Raw genomic sequence first — 17,972 nt, 5'->3', positions numbered from 1 at the left:
GGTTGCAAAAAATTGCCCAATCTAAATACCTATCCACGATGTCAAGTTAGGCAAATTCATCTTGTTTAGGCAAATTGCTAACAACCAATCAAATGGCTAGATCGCCTTCTTGACTTAGGCAAAATGGCTGCTTTGCCTAACAACACGGAGCTTTATAGATAATCATACGCATCTGGACTACGATTCATATCAAAATTACGTCATTTAATTGCACAACATTTCTAAACAAAAGTCAGATGATTTGACTGCGATAAAGTGCTATTCATAGTTTCATAATTCGATAAATTCGTATCGAATCTAAGTCGAAGTATATTTTGGTAATTTCACCATAGGCACTTGCCTATGGTGCCTACCCCTAGATCCGCCCCTGCTGTCTTCCTCTTTCTTCTTACGGAACTCTTCAAATGAAAGGGAATTTACTCCAATGGTCTTGCTTGGATGTTTTGAGCCTATTTCTGTGTTTAGATATAGTTTTGAGCCTATAGCTGTCTTTCAGACTCGTGTTTTATAATTATTCATTGATAAGATTTACCAGATAGATTTCCTCGAAACTTCAAGTAACTGCATTATATTCAACTCATGCGCGCGCACAAGTTTGAACTTTGCACGGAAAACAAGCAATATTGTACGGCGAAGCAACAAATGTTCCATGGAAAACGTAGTATTTTGCGTGGAAATATTAAATGTTCAATGGAAAACACAGTATGTTGCTTGGAAATATTAAATGTTACATGGAAAACATAGTATTTTGCTTGGAAATATTAAATGTTCCATGGAAAACATAGTATTTTGCATGGAAGTATTGTCTGCCTTGTGGGCCACCATACTAATATCATAATAATTTCAAATTACGTCTTTATTATATCAGTGAAGAAACAAAACAAATCAACATAGAAAAATAATTAGAAAGACATTTTGATGAACAATAGTAAGTTGAAAACGGTATCATCAAACTCTACGAGATGTACATCATCAAAATATTCGAATTAAAGTACCTCTGTTGTCATTAAGCGAAGCAAAGTTTTCAACCAGTTCCTATGTGAATAACTTCAATATCAATGAATATGTTGAAGATATGAATACCTTTGTTCTTACTTTGTTGTAAATTTGTAATTTAAGTATTCATCTTCTAAAAATGCCTCGCACGGCTGAAATTGTCCTCGTCACCTTCAACTTTCAAATTTCAATACAACTTGCCATCTTATTTTCAGTCGTTACAAAGCAAAAAAACAGAGCTTCAGAGTTAGAACTCTCTACCGGGTTTCCTCTACATGTCTTAAAAATTTTCCTTAATCAGATGTTTGTAAAGGAATAAAAACGCGAAAACTCTGATTTTTTAATACAAAAGTATAGTAAAGTGGGACCGATACCCCCCATGAAGCCAGTAGCAAATGATCGATCTTCCGGCTTCAATTTTCGAAAGAGATGCGTTACCCAGTTAATATATATATCAGTGAGGTAATCGCATTTGGTAATCGCCAGTAATCAGCCGTCACTATGGATATCTTGTTGTATTGTGACACTTCTCAGTGAATCTTTGTGAAATATTTTTTTTGTTTTCTTGTATTGAAATCAGGTATGTAACATCGATGTTAACCTAAAATCTTCCTTTGAATTTTTGTACTTTTTTGTGTCAAATCATCAGCGAAAATTGCGTATGTTTATAATATGCGTGGCGACAACAAATTAAATTGGAGGGAATGCTTTGCAAGCCTTTGCTATTTATGTTGGAAATGTTCTTGTTCTTTAACATCAATGATTTTTACAATGTAAACTGTCTTATGTAGAGTTTACTAGCCTGTATTGCCTTAGAGACAAACTTGGAACATCCGAACAATATTTAGTATATAGCGGATATAGTTGATACGTCAACAAAGTCAAAGACTCAAAGTAAGCCAAAATTTTATGCTTGGATAGATTTGAATTGCTAAAAAAAATTGAATTGCTAAAAAAATCATTGATTTCGCTCTAAAGACATTAGGAAAAAATCATATACCAAGGCAATAATACTAAGTTCTACAAAATGCGATGTAAATTTAATAGCATGTCAACAAAGGCTGCGTTGGCTTGTTTCCTCATTGATTGGACATGTATGAATTTGATTCTTTTTGGAGAAAAATATAAAAATTTGCTCTCTACTTATTTTTCAATAAATAGCGAGCAGTGAAGCAATAGATAAGGAGTAGTGAAAAAACATGGCTGCTGACATTGCCGTCTTGCGTTTTAGCAGCCGTGACACCTGTTTAGGTTTATTATGCAATCAATTTATGTAATAGTACAGCTGTTAATGACAAAGTTCTTCACTTGAATGATACAAGGGTAAAACTTTCTTATACTCTTACCATGTCTCAAAAAATAAAATTTTGATATAAGGCCAGCCGATATTTTACATTTACAACGCGTTCTGAGTCATCGCAATTTCTCTGTATATTCTTATATACAACAGCTAAAGACGATAAAGAACTATATCACAACTTTTGCTTTTGAGCAATACATTCTGAAATATTCTACATTAAAGGTGTTTTAAAAGTGCTGTCTCAATACTTTTGTTTAGTGTTATTGCTCTTTCTCAAATACATTGGAAAAGCCTCTAACCAAGAACAGTAATATTAAAATGATTTTAATGCCATCATGTTTTTGACAATCACCACCACAATTACACAAACGAGTACAAACTAAGTGTGCTTTGACGCATTTACAACGACTAGAACATAAACTTTTGCATCCGCAACGAATAAGTTCATAACGTTGGCTCAAGCGTTGAAGCTGCACGAAGGTTTGAAGATTTGTCTGGTTTATCACAGAAAATGCACTCGTTCTTGGAAACTGCAGGGAAGCTTTCTCTTCTGGTTTTAACTGGACTTCCTTTTTCGATTTCAGATATTTGGTCTTTCTCTGTCTTCTCCTCACTTAAACTTCTTTTCATGGCACGTTGCAACTTTGTATTGTTGAAAAGATCCCTACATGACTTATGCCATGATGCTTGGCGTTTTTTCAGCATTTCTTTTATTCCATTATCTCCATCGAGACCCTTCACGTCTAGATTCACCGGTAACATATCAATTTTAATAAATTCTTGCAGATTTTTCGCAAATAAGGAGTACCCAACTCCGGCATTCTTTCTTTTTGAGTTTTATCGACATTGTAGACATTCTGCAGTGTCTTTTTGACAAATTATGCATAGTTTCCAGTCCACGAGTTAAATAATATTCTAAGAGGGAAGCAGTTATTGACAGTAAATGTGCATGCTTTTTTGTGTTACGCAAATTGATGCGCGTCATTACAATCTTAAAGCAAAGTTTTACAACAAGAACAAGTAAGGACATAATAATAGATTACTTCATGGTTGGTCAGTGCGTATGATATTTATGCACGATATGAGAATCAATTAGGTGATTGTTTTGAAGCGTTTCAAAACAATGAAGTGACAAAAAGTGCTAAAAACCTGAAATGTTAAAGGTTAGAATGAATAAGTATTCAGAATGCTTACACAAGTAAGGTAATAAATCTTAAAGAAGCTTAATTGAATGTTCTTAATTGTTTCAATACGATTTATCATTGCACTATGGTGAAAGCCGGGAGGGCACATTGTTACATTTCATAAATATTATATATATATATTACGGATAATAATCCTGGATAAAAGAGCGCTCAATATTCTATATATTAGAAGAGCGTAAGATAAAATGAACTAAAATAAAATGAGCAATTATTTGCTGTCGCTACTCGGAGTTTCACGCCGTAGGGCGATCTTCAGGAAACTGACAGATTATATTTTATTTGCTGACTATATACATCGACTAAAAGGTGTTAAGTTACATGACGGCATGCACTATATATATATAAAAATTAAAAAAAAAAAATTTAAAGGACATGGGACATATATTTTTTCATGTCGCGATATCATTCATTGCAGTTTAGTATTCCGCAAAACATTATTTTTCCGGTTTGAAAACATATATTTAAAGCGCAATTTAGAATGAAAGTTTGCTTATTTCAAGGGCTGTTCCGCCATCTTGAAATGAGCAGCCAAATTAGATTTCATATGTGACGTCACAACAGGAGACTTTCGCTAATGAATATTGTTTATATTGCAAATTGACAAGCATTCTCATTTATTACGCAAAGTTTGGGACTTTTCACTGCTGTTACAGCACTCAAAATGGAAAATATTAACAAAGATGCTATGGTTCAGCCTTATATGTTTGAGCCAATGCCAGATGAATTTGTAGAGAGTGAGAATTCTGACTCAGAAAGTTCTTCGTCGAGCGAAGTAGATGATCAGATAGACGAGGAGTTTGAAGCTATGTATAGTTGGCGTAAAACTTCACTCAGTTGGTGTAAATGCGACCATTGTGAGTTGATGGCAAAAACGATTGAATGCTTCTGCTGTCATGAAAAAGCGGTTGAATATGACGAATATGATGGCAAACTTAAATCGGCACAGGATACAGGCTTGTCTTGCGTGACTGAACTTGCTTTCTTCAATCAAAACATATCGGCAAACGTCCTTGAAATAGATACTTGGCAGTATATTGAAGAAAACAGTCCGTTAGGTGATGACGAACTTGCCGTCATACACAAAATATACCGTCTTGTTGCGTATCGAAGATGTTCGAGATGGATTTTTTATATTCTTGGCAAGAAATGTCGAAGGCCATTTCCATCTTGCATGAACAAATGCATACGAGGGAAGTATTGGTCATCTGATGCAATTTACACTCATTTCAAATATGCCAAGTAAATTGAAATTGGATTTGAGATATTTGAGATTTCAAGGCTTTTAAATTTTCATCATCTATTGTTGCATTTCATGGTTTGGCAACCACAACTTTCCGTACATGGACGATTCTTATTCCTACAATAACATCGGCTTGTAGCACATTTTCCCTTGCAAAGACATACTATGTCATTTATTTTATCGTCGGGCAAAGCAGGCGTCGTGAATCTACTGTATTAACGCAGGAGCAACAGAAAAAAAGGGTTGCTATAATGTTTATGTTCTCCATCTTCAAATTTAAAAATTCCCGCGAAATGTCAATCCTTGTGTTGATTTCCCATGTAAACACGGATTGACATCACGTTTCGATCGGGATTGAAAGTCATTCCGGATTCATGTAAACACTCCCTATGACTTTTGCGAATATGTTTCATGAAGCTTTAGCTGTCATATTTGTTGATGTTTTTCATCGTCTACGATTTCCTACGAGTACGAACAAGAGCACGAACACGAGCACGAACATGGACATGAACAAGCTCCGATACAACCATACAATATGTATACTGAATATACAAATATATAATTTATTTTTCTTTTTTTTTATTTCATTATGTATATTGCATGTACATAATGTAAAAAAAGTGTGAAAAAATGTTTTTTTAAGAATAATTTACACTGACTACATCAAAACACATATAAAAGTATATTGTGTTACCAGATATGCCTCCCAGTTGTGACGTCATTGCATAAATCTGCATATCTCATTATATTCAAAACAAATCAAAATGGCCGCGGAACTTTGAAATTGTAGTCAGAAAAACCTTTGTTACATGAAGACAAAAACTTTAGTTGAACTAACAAAGGTATATTATAAGTCTATGCGATATTTCCCGTTAATTAAGCCTAACTTAAAATATACGTCCAATGTCCTTTAAAACAAATCCAGAGAATCCTTATAATTATCATAATATGCCTGGGTTACCAATTTTCAAATATATTAAATCGACATATGGGATGGATGCTCTCAGAATAACGAGAAAGTGGGAATTATTCGCACGCAAAGAAATATCGACGTTGGAGCAGCTACACTTCTTACACAACTGCAAACAACAGCGAATCCTACCGAACAGTATCAACTACCAACCACCAATAAAAACGAATTATGCCCAACAAATAGCACAATCAAACGGCCAACGTATGCTGAACATCCTCATATCTGACGCTCACAACCGCTTACGAATCTACAGACGAAAATTAAACCAACATCGAGAAACTGTCACGAACCACATCACACGAACAGATGCCAAATCCATTGACGAAACTATCAAAGAAACAACAAACGCGTATCGAACAAAACGACACAACGAACTCCAAAAAAAACTACAAAAATCGAGATCATTTAAGGAAATTAACACCGACACGCATTCATGGGTCAAGAACATATCAAGCAAACCACTCACCGTACAGCAGACTAAAATTCTAAGCAAAGGCTTAAATTACAACATCAGAGACGCCGACAAACTTGACTTCGTTGCCGATCTAGAATCCCCACTGAAATTCACCAACTTAAGTAATGAAATCAAAGAAGAAATTCGCCACAAAGTAACGACAAACCTCTGCCTCAAAAGACCAGTCACACTTAACAACGAAGAACAAAAAGCTATCAGAAACTTACGAAACGACGAAGACATAGTCATACTACCAGCCGACAAAGGACGCAAAACTGTAATCATGGACAAATCAGACTACATCAACAAAGCAACGATCCTCTTACAAGACACCAACACGTATGAACCTCTACAAACAGACCCCAACAAAACCACTACCAACCGCATCAACAAGAAATTAAAACAACTAAAAGACAAAAAGAAACTTAACGAAACCGTCTACAAAAGAATCCGACCCAACGACTCCTCCACCGCCAAATTCTATGGACTACCAAAGATTCACAAAGAAAACAACCCGCTACGACCAATTGTATCTCTTCCTGGATCTCCCACGTATGAACTATCAAAATATCCTTCTAATATTCTGCACCCACTAGTCAAATCATCACATCATACTATCAAAAATGCCACAACTTTCCTCGCCAATATTAAAAATGTAAAACTAAAACCAGACGAACTCATGATATCTTACGATGTAGTGTCACTTTTCACATCCATACAACTACGCATAGCCAAACAAGTCACGAACGAACTACTTACTAACAACAACTCATGGAAAATCACAACCGAACTAGACCAAGACGATATCATCGACCTGCTCGAGCTCTGCCTCTCCACTGAATTCTCCTTCCAAAATTCATATTACCGACAAATCTCAGGAACACCAATGGGTTCTCCTTTATCCACCTTCCTTGCAGAAGCTGTTATGTCACCAACAACGCACACATCAGACTATGGAGAAGATTTGTTGACGACATCTTTGCTATCGTCGAAAAAGACAAAACAGAACACATCCTACACACAATAAACAACACCACACAGAACATAACCTTCACCATGGACAAAGAACAGAACAAACAACTTACCTTCCTAGATATTCTACTTACCAGATCACATGACGGCACATTAACCACACAAGTATTCCGCAAAAATACACACACAGACCAAATACTCAACTTTAATAGCAATCACCCAACACAACACAAAATTAGTTGCATACGAACTCTCTTTAACAGGATTAAAACACACTGCAATACAGAAGAAGCCAAGAAGAATGAACGCAACTACTTATACTCTACATTCATAAACAACAATTACCCACGAAACTTTATCAACAAAGTATTAAACAAAATACACAACAAACCACAAACTGAAAAACCTAACGAAGATACAGACGAACCAGTAAAAATAGTGACATTACCATATATAAACGGAACATCAGAAATGACATCAAGACTACTCCGACCATTCAAAATAAACATCGCACATAAACCAACACACAAACTCAAATCATACTTCACTAAACATAAAGACCGAACAACGACATTCGACACAACCAACGCGGTCTACATGATACCATGTAAAGATTGCCCCAAACAGTACATAGGACAAACATCCAAGAAAATTGAAACAAGACTCACTGAACACAAGAATGCCATCAAACGACGCGACCCAAAATCACTACCAGCAGAACATACCTACGATACCAACCACACATTTGACTGGACAAAACACAACTTCTTGGACGCGCACAGACAAAACACGCACGAGAATTCAAAGAGGCATGGTACAGCAAAGACAACAACACAATTAACAGACATATTGACATCCCCATCATCTATTCACAACTAAAGACAAAACCAAAACAACAAACTAATAACACAACGACTAAAATAAAACACTCGAATTTCATTAACGTAATCGATGCACCCGAAACCATGACAACGCATCTTATACCATCCAATAATATCAACTCAACTACTAATCAACCAATCAGACGCTCCAAACGCCTACAAAATTTTTGTAAATAATATATTGTCACATTCTGACGAAGGCTCGAAGCACCGAGTTGAAAGCTTAATAAAAATTTAAAACAAATCCAGAGAATCCTTATCATTATCATAATATGCCTGGGTTACCAATTTTCAAATATATATATATATATATATATAGGTAGTTTATAATTTATGATTTTCCGTATAAAACAGTGCTCGATGCCCGAGAGCAGAGCGTAAATATTGGTAAGAAGAAGAAAATGCACAAAAACTACAATTTCATCCCGACAAGCCTGTTTCGTGATTGCTCACTCTTCAGGGGATTTAATGAATAAAATACTTAAATGCTTAAATATATATACAAGATGATGACGGAAGTTAGTGTATTAATCAAGGTGTATAGTTTCAAGTTAGATGACGGAAGTTAAAGTATTGATTACGGTGTATGGTTACAAATTACATAGGAGTGTTTTGGATCTATGGCGACAAGAGGAAATAAGTTCGTTGCGTTTATTGAGGGATGATTTGGATGGTTGGTACAGGATGAAGAATTTTTCTTTGAGGCAAAGATTGCATCTTTTACTGGTGCTGTTGTATGGTTTGCTGTGTGTAATGATGTTCCATGAGATGTCGTGGTCGATATTGCTGTCTTTAAGGGTCCAAATGTGTTTACTGAGCTCGGTCGAGTTTCGTAGTTTTGTGGCGGAAAGAGGCAGTGTGATTTCTATGTCTAGTCTTAAATTCGTTTTCTGTAAGTCCAATGTACGTCTCAGTTGTGTTATTGTCTTTGCGTTTTACAGTAGCTTGGTAAACAACGGATGACTGCAGGCAATTTCCGTTAAGTGGGCAGTTTTGTTTTGTCGGCAGTTGCATGTTTTGTAAGTGTCTTTTGTTCGCGGTGTTGTCGTTAGTTTTGTCTGATGTTCTCAGTATATGTTTGTTATGGTTGTTGATCATTTGTTCGATATTGTTCATGCAGCTGTAGCTGAGTTTGATGGTGTTACGGTTGAATATTTTCCTGAGTTTATGGTCTATGGGAAGTGTTTGTCGATTAATGAAAGGAATTTGTGGCCGATGTTCGTGTAGACGTTTTGCTGAATGGAGGGTTGTACCAAAGTATATTTTGTCGAAGTCTGTTTTTCCGTTTGGTAGTAGCGTTTGAGTCGAATTTTAGTGTATCGGTATCCGTTTTCGTCGAGTGCTTTTGGTATGGTGCAGTTATTTGGTCAAATGATGCTTTGTCGGATGATAGTGAAGATAGACGTTTGTTGATGGCGTCGGGTATGTTCTTCGTTATGGTTGGTGGATGGTTGCTTTCGCTGTGGACGTATTGCAGAGAAGAGTTAGGTTTTGTGTAAGGGCGATATGAAAAATTGTTAAGATTGAAGGTGATGTCGAGGAAGTTGATGATTTTTTTGTTTGCTTCAATAGTTATGCGTAGTCCATTGTTGTTGAATATCCGGCATATTTCCTTTTTAATGTTCTCTGTTTCTCGTGGTGTGGTGTTTGAAATGGCAAGTCCGTCGTCTCGATAAAGTCCTATGTCTGTTGTGATGTTTTGTAGTTGAGAAAGGAGGTAGCTTCCTACGAGTTCGCATGTCTCAGCTCCGTCGAAGCTACCCATTGTGACGTCGAATGTAGAGCACTCTACGATAATCCGCAATGGAGAAATTCAACTTCAACTACAGCATCAAGAACATTCCTCTACCATCACCGAATGTATACTTACAACGACTTATTGAAAAATCTGAGACCTTCCTTCGTAATATGCGCTGGAAAGCTTACTTCTTCCTCAACCCGAATGCTACCACCGATTATAAAGATACCTATGGCTTCAAGAGTACTAAAAACCCTCCACCGATCGACGACCTAAAAGATTTCGAGAAAGACATGACGAAAATGATACAATCGATAAAGTTTAAAGACGTGAACAGCACATTCCTTAACAAAATGAAAGACCACACCACTACCATGAAACACGAAACGAAGCTTCTAATCGCTGCCGACAAAACAACAAATTTCTACAAACTAGACAAGCCAGCATACTACGACCTCCTTGAACAAAACATCACAAAATCATACAAGAAATCGAACGCCGACACAATAAAAGCCATCCACACCGAAGACAAAACATCACATCACGACTTGGTATATCTGACAGAGTAGAAGCCACTGCCCATAAAAATGCATTCATAACACTCAAAGACCATAAACCAAACTTTACGAATAAACCAACCTGCCGACTTATCAACCCAACAAAATCTGAAGTTGGTAAAATTAGCAAGAAAATACTGGACAGAATTAACAGCAACATCATAAAAACAACCTCATACAACCAATGGAAAAACTCATCATCTGTGATCCAGTGGTTCAAATCTATCAAACACAAAAAAAACGTCACCTTTATATCCTTCGACATCGTAGACTTTTATCCATCCATTAATCAAGACCTACTAAACAAAGCACTGGATTTTGCCTCAACCTACGACAACATCACAAACAACGAAAAAAACATCATTATACACGCTAAGAATTCATTCCTTATACACAACAAACAACCCTGGCAAAAAAAACATAACTCTACATTCGACGTCACAATGGGTAGCTTCGACGGAGCTGAGACATGCGAACTCGTAGGAAGCTACCTCCTTTCTCAACTACAAAACATCACAACAGACATAGGACTTTATCGAGACGACGGACTTGCCATTTCAAACACCACACCACGAGAAACAGAGAACATTAAAAAGGAAATATGCCGGATATTCAACAACAATGGACTACGCATAACTATTGAAGCAAACAAAAAAATCATCAACTTCCTCGACATCACCTTCAATCTTAACAATTTTTCATATCGCCCTTACACAAAACCTAACTCTTCTCTGCAATACGTCCACAGCGAAAGCAACCATCCACCAACCATAACGAAGAACATACCCGACGCCATCAACAAACGTCTATCTTCACTATCATCCGACAAAGCATCATTTGACCAAATAACTGCACCATACCAAAAAGCACTCGACGAAAACGGATACCGATACACACTAAAATTCGACTCAAACGCTACTACCAAACGGAAAAACAGACTTCGACAAAATATACTTTGGTACAACCCTCCATTCAGCAAAAACGTCTACACGAACATCGGCCACAAATTCCTTTCATTAATCGACAAACACTTCCCCATAGACCATAAACTCAGGAAAATATTCAACCGTAACACCATCAAACTCAGCTACAGCTGCATGAACAATATCGAACAAATGATCAACAACCATAACAAACATATACTGAGAACATCAGACAAAACTAACGACAACACCGCGAACAAAAAGACACTTACAAAAACATGCAACTGCCGACAAAAACAAAACTGCCCACTTAACGGAAATTGCCTGCAGTCATCCGTTGTTTACCAAGCTACTGTAAAACGCAAAGACAATAACACAACTGAGACGTACATTGGACTTACAGAAAACGAATTTAAGACTAGACATAGAAATCACACTGCCTCTTTCCGCCACAAAAAACTACGAAACTCGACCGAGCTCAGTAAACACATTTGGACCCTTAAAGACAGCAATATCGACCACGACATCTCATGGAACATCATTACACACAGCAAACCATACAACAGCACCAGTAAAAGATGCAATCTTTGCCTCAAAGAAAAATTCTTCATCCTGTACCAACCATCCAAATCATCCCTCAATAAACGCAACGAACTTATTTCCTCTTGTCGCCATAGATCCAAAACACTCCTATGTAATTTGTAACCATACACCGTAATTAATACTTTAACTTCCGCCATCTAACTTGAAACTATACACCTTGATTAATACACTAGCTTCCGTCATCATCTTGTATATATATTTAAGCATTTAAGTATTTTATTCATTAAATCCCCTGAAGAGTGAGCAATCACGAAACAGGCTTGTCGGGATGAAATTGTAGTTTTTGTGTATTTTCTTCTTCTTACCAATATTTACGCTCTGCTCTCGGGCATCGAGCACTGTTTTATACGGAAAATCATAAATTATAAACTACCTATATATATATATATATATAAGTGCTGAGTCAGCATTTTAAAAGTATTGTATGCACAATATTTGGGAAAGTATTGCCCAAAAGAAAAAGTTGTGATATAGTTTTTCTATCATCTTTAGCGGTTGTTTAAGAATATACTGGGAAATTGCAGATTTCTTTGAACTTTACATTTTTTAAAACCGACGACGTCATTAAACACGACAGGCTGGCCCTATATCAAAATTTTGTGTTTCTAGGCATAGTAAGTTTCATACTTGTATCATCAAAGTGAAGAGTTAGGTAGTTTTTTATAATCAACAGCTAAATACTAATACATTCCTCGATTCGTGTGCAATGTTTGCCACGCACGTGATTATGCGTGGCTTTCATGTGTGTTTTGTCTTAATTTTATATTTTAAAAAGATAGGAAACTCTCAATACAAAAATACCGACCCATTAACACAAGCACTTTCACAAAACCGTAAATGTCTCATAAGTAAGTAAAAAACATGAAACACAAATACATGTCATTAATATCAAATAATGTAACTATATTTTTGCAGTTTTTCAAATGTATTTCTTTGCTTAAGAAAAACGCAAATGTTTTTAGGGTTTGAGCATGGCAATATTTATCAAAACCTATGCTTTTTGCTCACCTATCTAAACATTCCGCAAATTTTTGAATGCTCAAAGGCGTCGCAGATTTATTGAGATTTCAAACATATGGCTTTTGCTCACTGTTCAGTCGAATGTCCCCCTTCTGTCATAACCCTATTTGCATTTGCCGAGCGTTTTTGCTTAGAGTACACGTCACGTGACTCTTCTCACTTGCTCAAATCGTGGAAGCAGTGGTCCTTAAAATTTCTGAAGAGTTTCAACGAAAAGTTGTTTGTCATTGTATTTGAAAACCGTTTTTACTAAGACTGCTTTTTCACCAACGTTTTATCGACTAATATGTCTGTATGAGATAACGTTCATGGAACCGATAATTTAAGTCACATATGACTTGTATCACTGTAATGTAGCCAGTCAGCATACTCTGGTCGTTCTATGTAAATTTCAGAATATCATTATGCATTTCTTTAGAAGTCTATTGTTTTTAAAGTGAGTGAAGACAGAAAAATTGAATTGCAGGACTGAATTTGGTTTCGCCACTTACATTGAATGTAATTATATTCATATGTACAATACCATAATCTATTTTTGCTATATCTACCACGATTTTTTGTGGATTGCAAAATTTAATGTTTGTCCAAAGTGTGCTAAATACAACTATACAACTACAAAATTCGCTCAACTAATGAAATTTAACCAAGATGTTTGCGATCGCTTACAAAGCTAGCGCTTGTATATATTGATATCTTCTTTTGTTTTGTAGGAATGTCCGATCATGCGCACAAAATAAACAATTTTTTTTTATAGAAATTGTTCATGCTAGCTGCATGCAATTCGAACATATGTATGGAGATCAATGAGATGGATGGAAGACGGTCGGTCGGTGTTCTGCTTTTTTCAGTAACACATGTAGTTTTATAGCCTGCGCACAGGTAGGTAATGAACAATAACTGCAAGAAATGCACCCCAAAGTACAGGAAATGGCATTTTAGAGCTTCTCAATAAAAAATTTTTCCTGCGAGCATTTGCCCCCGGACTCCCCAAACATGACTTGCACCTTAGGTTCTCGGCTCAGGCTTTGGGCGCCGTTTTTAAAGTGTACATACATAGAGCCATTTTCTGTAGTAGCTGACTGCTTCCCCTCTTGGAGTGTTCCTAGCACGCAACTGATCCCCCCTATATTAAACAAAACTATTCAAAATACTTGTTAATCCAACAGAAACCGAGGAATGTATTAACAATAGACTACACAGCTTGAACCGTTCGTCGGAGCGAGATATAATTGATTTTTTATCTCTTGCGAGCACTTATCTGAATAATATCTTGACTTCTTGTTACGGATCTTTTTATAGCTTTTTTATGAAGTTTGTGAAGAGTAAGATTTTTAATAATTATTATTTCTGAAGACTATTCTTTCAGATGATTCCTAGCCGATTGCAATTTACTTCTACTTGATCTTCCGTTTTCCGGTGTACGAACGCACAAATGAGCAATGAAGACATCAAATTGACAAACAAGCTAACATATAGCAAGCTTATACAAACTTTAATGTTAACAAACAATAAGCCCTTAATAACCGAGTGCAAGCTCTTTACGGAGAAATATCGGACTGAAGTTTTTCATACAGATCGAGCACGTAGGGCGAGGTTTGTACAAAAAGACAGAGGTCCGATATTTCTCAGTAAAGATCGAGAAAGGGAGGTTATTAAAAGGATTATTATATGGCCTTATTTAACCTGAAACGAAGCTTGCTTTCTTTCTTGTCCTTGCTGTTTTGTTTACGGTTGGATTTCACTTTCCTAGTTTTCGTCCATAAAAAATAAATCGTTTCAAATTATACCGTCTTCATAGTTAATGTGGTTAAACTGCTTTCCAAGTGTTTTTTCTTCGAATCACATTCGTAAATGGTTTTTTGTTTTGTTTATTTTTGTGTTTTGCTGTTTCCATTACAAAGTTTGCTTACATTTGACTGTAAAATTACGCCTTTTGAACCGTGGTCCATCACAGAAAATAACGTACCGGCAAAATTTTTTTTGTGCCAATCAAAGCGCGCCATTTATCCGGAAGTGACTCTTGCCATATAATAAGTCACTATGGTACACAAGTTTTTGCTTTGCATTCTAAAAGTTTCGCTTAGAATGAATCGAGCGATTGAAACGAGAAATTGCTGACAAAACAACCTTTCGATGTTTTCCAAGAAAGCGACAATGAACGGTATTCTTCATTTTGTCCGACTATCGCCGACGATTACGACTGACACTCCGATTTACGGACAGAAGAGTAATTTAGCAAACGTCATCAAATTTTCGTAGGGGTTTTGCGTCTAGGACGCCAGTATTTCGTAAAATATTTTTAAGTTATCAGACCTTTTAGGACTTCATCAAAGAATTGTATGAAACAAGTTTTATCTATTTCTGTATTTTCCTGCTGGATCGTTTTTTTCTATCATTTCAAATTAATTTTTTGATTCTAAAAATATACTGCAATGTATTTATTTCGATAAAAAATCTAAATAAAAGAAAAAATATCCGTGGTGTTGTGACTAAAATTTTTTTGACTCTTAGGAAACCCCCCTCCCCCCGAACTTAGAGTCGACCCCGCGTTGTTTGTTTTTTGTTTGTTTTTTTCACACTTTAGGAAATAAGACATTGGCGGTTTTTACTTAAGTAAATGTATGTAGCCCTATAGCTATAAACTTTTAACTTGCAAATGTTAAGGATAATTACCTTATTTTTATTCAGTAATTGAATTTGTTTCATCTGTCATCGATAAGACATTGAATTGTATGTTTTCACGTCAAAATTGTCAACAGCCATGTTAGGGTGAGATCCGGACAGAAAAATATATTGTTAAGGCTGCATACCGAGTTAAGTTTTGAAACTGAGAGAGATATTTTCCCATCCTGACCGACCTAAACAGTAAATAACATATTAATTTTTTTGCTGAAAGGAACAATCATATTCGATTGTTTAGACAGATTGAACGATGGCGGTCATGCAAGTAAACAATTAAAACTTTGCTGTTCGTTTTGCTTTTGAAAACTCGAAACATAGTTTGGTTATTAAAAAATACTTTTTTTACTCAGTATTTAGCTATAGGATTCCGGACCGCGGTCATGCACCGTAAAATTGGACTTTAACTGCAGGAGGATTCCCAAGTGCCGTCAAATATTGTTAAAGTCCGCCAGCTGCTACAGCAAATCAGATTGCAATAAAAAGAGATTTTGCATATCGTGTAATTTCACGTGCTTGTCATTTTTTCGTACAGATGAAATCAAGAGAAGAAAGAAATCTGTCTTACATTCGTTCAATATTCATTGTGGTTCAAAAGAAACTTGTTCAGTTTTTCATCGAACAATGGAACTATCATTACAAATATAAATATGGAGAATGGGATGACACAAACATCAGTGGAAACAAATTTTACGATATAGAACGTACAAGAGGTCCAAGGCTTCCTCGAAGAATAGGAATGAATTATCGCGATGGAGACACCAGTAAGTGGGACAATGCAACATTATTCGATGCTATACTTTTTTCAAAATCTATTGGCAGACATCTTGATAAAAACACAAAGGATGCTGTTCTTGCACTTCGTGCTGAAAGAAAGGAATACGTACATTCGTTTAAAAGCGAATGCTCAGATGATGATTTTGATAAAATAGTCTGTAACATTGAATATTCATTTAAGCAAATGCTATTTTCTCTCGATGAAATCATTGAAATAAAGGCTGATCGAAGCAGTTTTAATTCCTTTCAAGTTCTTCCTTCTAAACCTAATCATTTTCTCGTTGAACGCACAGAATTACGAGATCAAATTATAAAAGATCTTGAAATATTAAGGAATTGTAACAATAATGAACTAACATATTTCTACATCTCTGGTAATCCTGGCAGTGGTAAATCTCAACTTGCAAGACAGGTTTGTGAAAAAATATTTTGTGATTGGAAAAATAAAACTTCGTTTGTAATGACTCTTGATGGAAAGAATGAGGAATCTCTTTTAAAAACTTACTGTGAACTTGGATACAAATTAAACTGTGACAAATTTATGACTACAAAAATTGAACATGAAAAGTATTCCATCACAGACAAAGTGAAGAATTTGCAATCATTACTATCCACTCGAATAACATTCTGGCAAAATTGGTTGATTAGTGTTGACAACGTGGTACAGCTCAAAAAAATTTCTTCGTTACTTCCCCAAGTTGGTGATCCCATGTGGAGAAACGGACAAATCATAATAACTATCGAGAACACAGATGCCGTACCTCAAGACGATGAGTTTAACAAACATATTTCTATCAGAAGTGGAATGAATGATGAAGAATGTTGTCAGTTGTTGAATCATTACACTAAAGATGAAAATGCTACTGATCAATTGTTGAATGAAGTATCGCAAGAATTAGATCGTCAACCGCTGGCTTTGGCTGCTGCTGGTTATTACGTGAGTCGTGTAAGCAGAGTAAATTGTTCATTTACTTGGAGTCAATATTTAGTGAAATTATCTTGTGGAGAACAAAAAGACATGGACGCAGATTTTGTTGAATTCAACACGGTATATTCCAAAAGTATGTTACAAGCTACACTTTCAGCTGTTAGACGAAATGCTAAAATGTCTTCAATCTTTGCCAAGGTTATTAGTTTTTTCTCCATGATATCGTTTGATCCTATACCACGTGATATCATTGCTTCCTTTGTTCAAAATATTGATCCCAGCTTTTCTTTCAATGATATTTGTTTGCACTTAGAGGACTGTTCTTTGTTCTTGAATTCAGAAAATAATGACACTAGTTTACATCGCATTGTTCACAAAGCAATTGTTGTTTATCAATCTGAACATTCAAATGATGAATATAAAATGGAAATCAACGTTGATCAAACATCTAAAGCACTTTACATGTTTAAAAAAAGAGACGACGAAATCAAATTGATGCCCCATCTTGAAATATTTCTTCAAACATTAAAGACTAACAAAATAAAAATCGACATGAATACTTTACAAGTTTTCATATATTTTGTTGAGCAATTAAGACATTTTGGAAAATACGACCTTGCTCTTGAGCTATTGGATAGATTTGAATCAGAAGATTCTGATTATGACAAAGCTTGGTATTTTAGTATTCTCGGTCTTTTATACCATGACACTGGGAAGTATAGCAAA

The 17,972-nt window shown here is 35.8% G+C and overlaps 1 long non-coding RNA gene across 3 annotated transcripts; it reads left to right on the top strand.

Moving 5' to 3' along the window:
• Positions 1-1,471: 1,471 nt before the first annotated feature.
• LOC124447680 lies at positions 1,472-16,655 on the top strand. 3 transcript variants are annotated; one of them, XR_006948795.1, is made up of 3 exons: positions 1,472-1,576; positions 13,617-13,741; positions 16,077-16,655. It is a non-coding gene; the product is annotated as an uncharacterized LOC124447680 (long non-coding RNA). The 3 variants fall into 3 exon arrangements; XR_006948797.1 differs by lacking the exon at positions 1,472-1,576 and adding an exon at positions 1,724-1,890; XR_006948796.1 differs by lacking the exon at positions 1,472-1,576 and adding an exon at positions 13,276-13,360.
• The last annotated feature ends 1,317 nt before the right edge of the window (positions 16,656-17,972 follow it).

The sequence above is a fragment of the Xenia sp. Carnegie-2017 genome, unplaced genomic scaffold, assembly GCF_021976095.1.
Source record: "Xenia sp. Carnegie-2017 unplaced genomic scaffold, XeniaSp_v1 HiC_scaffold_23, whole genome shotgun sequence".
Lineage (NCBI taxonomy): Eukaryota > Metazoa > Cnidaria > Anthozoa > Malacalcyonacea > Xeniidae > Xenia > Xenia sp. Carnegie-2017.
Note: the sequence above shows the minus strand (reverse complement) of the source record. Positions and strands in the feature narration are given on the sequence as shown.